This window comes from Austrofundulus limnaeus, unplaced genomic scaffold, assembly GCF_001266775.1.
Source record: "Austrofundulus limnaeus strain Quisiro unplaced genomic scaffold, Austrofundulus_limnaeus-1.0 Scaffold22, whole genome shotgun sequence".
Classification (NCBI taxonomy): Eukaryota; Metazoa; Chordata; class Actinopteri; order Cyprinodontiformes; family Rivulidae; genus Austrofundulus; species Austrofundulus limnaeus.
Window position 1 is genome coordinate 149,394 of NW_013952424.1, and position 4,311 is coordinate 153,704.

The window sequence follows — 4,311 nt, forward strand, 5'->3', positions numbered from 1 at the left end:
ACACACACACACACACACACACACACACACACACACACACACACACACACACACACACACACACACACAAACTATGACTCACAAAGGGTGACAATTTTCAGGTGAGTAGTAAGTGTTGTTTAGATCCCAGCAAATTACTGCACCAGAGTGCCATCAGCCGCTCACCTTGTATTCACCCTTAATGCTCAACTGGACATAAAACCCACCGAGCTGTGGCTTTTAGATTTATTAAAGCATGATGCCTCCATGGGTGCAGCCACGTTTATACAATGTGCAGGGTGAAATCTGCTGATGACAGAAAAAAAAAGATGATGCCAGTTTCTGACTCCCTTTTTTTAAAAAAGACACAATCCAAAGTGGAGTTACAATATCTCTGCAACTCAAAGGGTAAAGTCCTGTTTGTTGTCAGAAAATATTTTTTACACAACATTCAAAGCTAAAGTCACAACGATTCAGGCCCAAATGGAAGAGGGGAGGGGAGTGGGGGGGTATGTCAACCAGAAAAGCTCCAGCGTGAGTCACAAAATTGCAGCATGAACTCTCCTGACATCCAGAGGTAATCCTGGCCTACACGTTTCATGACACAAATACACAAAAAATARCACATCTCTAAAGATAAGCAGACATTATATGATACATGTCTGGGAAATATGCACAGAGGCTGTTTTTTTTTTTTTTTTTGTATTACCTTTTAAATGCACTTATTTAGGCTTTTCTTACACATTGAAATACCAAGCTTGTCAAACTCGTCCACGTTTGCTTGACAAGAACATGTGGCTGAGGCYAAACCCATACGTACATACTGTACAACATACATACATACTGTAGATAATGGCTGTGTCCTTCGAAGGCCAAATTTGAAGGCCAGTTATGTCACACCGATGCACCAATGGCTGTCCAAAATCCAAAGACTCCTCCATTTGCTGCAATGTGTCCTCCTTTTCACCCAGTTTGACAGATGGGTCCAGTCTGTGTATCTTTCACAGTCTACCCCACCCTATTTGGCCAACAGGGACATTTTTTTTCTTGCTTGTAATAAAGGACGAAGCATAGAGATAGGAGTACAGTTAAAAATCTGGTGGTACAAAAATTGAAAGTTTAAAGCAATTGTGTTGTTAGGCTTTGTTTGTCGCAAACCATTGTAAACAAGATTATATGGCAGGCCATTCTTCATATATTGTCTCTAAGTTAATTTTGTTAATTTAAAAAAAATATTAAATATTAATATTAAGCAAATTTCAATCTATTTCCAATCTTTGTTGCTTCTGTTAAGTAACATCACAGTTGCTTTGCAGCATGACAAACACTGGAGTAAGGGTAGGAAAAAACTAAAGGCTAAACCATCCAAATTCACAGCCATATTGTTCTGGTCTTCACGGTTGACAAAGGACCGTGTAAGACTGGGTAGACTGGGCCCTTCGTGGGAAGCATCCTCTGAATTTGGAATTAGTCAATGACATCATTCTGCTGCTGTTTGTACTTGCTCTACTCCCTGTGTTTGTTATTATTTCTATCACTAACATGCTTTTCTTTGTCTTCATTCCCATAGAAACCACATCAGGACCAGTCRTTCTGTGTTCTCTCTTAATCCAGCCGGTYGAAGAGATGGCTACCAATCCTCAGCCTGGCTCTTCTATTAAAAGAGYGTTGTTCCTTTCCACTGTCACCAATGTGCTGCTCAAGATAGAAAATCAGGACGTCATCAAGATTCAGTGCAATCTGCTGGCTTCTTCAAATAGATCATTTTTACAAAGTGGAATTTTATTATGGACATGTACATTATGTGCATTTCCCTGAGACGACATTGTTGTGAATTGTTGCTTTATAAACAAATAGAACAGAATTCAGTTGTTCTTGGTTGCTGCCCTTTAGAAAAGCCAGTAAATATATAAACGGCTGTAACAAATTCAAAATGCCCAGAGCATCACTCATCTGTCTTCACTTATATATTAACAACAAAGACATAAAGAATAATGTGCGTATACATTCAGATGCACAGACATTAGTGTATGAATAATAGGCTGGCATAAAGTTTCCACTTTCCTGCAGAAATTTATCTCAGACGACCTCACTGCTGCTGCTGGTCAGCACACTAATGCACACAAACCACAGCTACACCGACAACTCGTTAAAACTGTGTGAAGTTGGGCTCATTATTTTTTGCAGTAACAAATGGGTCATTATATCAAACTCTGTCTTCTTCTGAAGCAGGGATGACTTCAAAATACAACGAAGGATATGATCTTTTGGTTTTCACATACATTATGATTTGTGTTTGTGTGGCGTAAACGGGCTTGTTCGAATGAATCTGCTGCGGAACTGTTGAGTGCGTGTCAGAATCTGCAGGAGTAGAACCTCATGTGGTTTTAATGCTGAAATTTAGGAATTTAGATAGTCCTAAAAATGAACAAATGAATAACAGACAAATGAACACACATACACACACAAAAACACCTTGTTTCACGATGGTGGGTAATAAACTGATTGTTGTCCTGGAGAAATAATGTTATGATTTTGTGGATATATTCAATGTGTTTTTGTGTTCCATTTAGTAGTACTAAAACAAAAGACAAGATTTAGAAGTAATAAAGGAGARAATATTCCACTCAGGAAAACTTCGCACATCACTGAGTAATTTATATCATTCTACACAATCTTAATGAAAGTATTATAAATTAAATCAAAGATGAAATTGAGATTGACTATGCTGCAGAATGAAAGAAGCAGCTTTTGTTGCTTCTTTAAGAGGTTTGGAGCAGCTGTGCAGCTCCAAAGTCTGTTTGTGGTTAATGGTGCATTATCTTTTGAAGCTCCACCACTAGACACCGGCAGCATTTGGAATCACCATGGCAACAAGCGTGTAAATCTTGAAAAGACTGCTCCGGGTTATCATCACCTGCTTGTTTATCTGAGCTTGTAATTTCTAACATTAGAGTTGATTTTATTGGGGAAAATCAGGCATGCTGACAGACTTGTTTGATGTATTAAACATTATGAATTACCAGCAGGCAGATCATTAAACTTATGGAGAAATAACAGCAACATCATTGAGATCACAGGGAAATTAGAAAAAAAGTGCAATACAGAATACAAAARCTGGATTTAAACAGTATTACTGTTCGTTAAAACAAACAGAGAAGGAAATACTGTGTTTTCAGTTAWGCTGTCCATTCTTTTCTCACAAACCTACTCAAACAAGTGAAGGTGTAATTCTCACAAAGATTTTTGGAGTCTGTTTATAGATCATTTTTCATGTTATTTTCTTGGTTCAAAAGGTTTGTTCCCAAGTTTTCCCATTTTAAATGAAAATCTTTTAAATAAAATGTAAAAGTTGACAGGTTTTGATGTTTTTCGTATAAAAAATACATTTGATCCTAGAAAAATGGTTTGAAAATATTATCAACATTCACCAGTATCTATCCATTTGTTACTRTTTCTCTCATTTCACATTGTGCATTCTGTTTTTGATTTATGTCTTCCTTATTGTTTACTGCTTTGAGAAAACAATTTCCCTTAGGGACTCAATGCAGGATTTATCTTTGAACCTCTCTGCTGCAGTATCGTAGATGACAATATTCTCCTCAGAGTTCATCATGGAGTTCAGTATGGCAGGAACCCATCAGGATTCAGTGACCTCATCAATATTCATCGGGCTAAAAAGATGGCTACCAGCAATTACTAAAAGGATAATATTTGTCCCACTCCTGACAATCCAGTAATGAGCCGTAGACGTGTTACTAACAGAATCTGCATCAAATATTTATTCATTTGATCAAATGTAAGAAATGAGCCTGTGACACATAAACAAAGCAGTAAAACCTATGCTTTTTGTCAAACGTTTCACCTTTATTATTACAGAGGTATTTAAAAAAATAACGTGACTCAAATATTTTACTTCTAAGCATTCTTTTGAAAATTATTTGTTTTCTCATGTGGTTTGTTGTTAATTAAAAGCTAAATTGCCAGGTTCAYCAAATAAATTGAGAAAGGACACATTTCATTTGGCTAAAAATGATTGTGTTACCTTTCCTTAATTTAAATATTTTATTTTTCTAATTTGTTCTTATAAAATACAAGTGTTACGATGTAAAAATGCCGCAGTGGTCACAACACAGACACACAGGAAAACCGCCCTCTGCTGGCCTAAAAGTAAAAACATCAAACACTGCAGTGTTAGTGAGAAAATTACAAATAAACCTGAAATGATGTTGTTTAGAATTAGTTAGTTAGTTAGTTAGTTAGTTAGTTAGTTAGTTAGTTAGTTAGTTAGTTAGTTAGTTAGTTAGTTAGTTAGTTAGTTAGTTAGTTAGT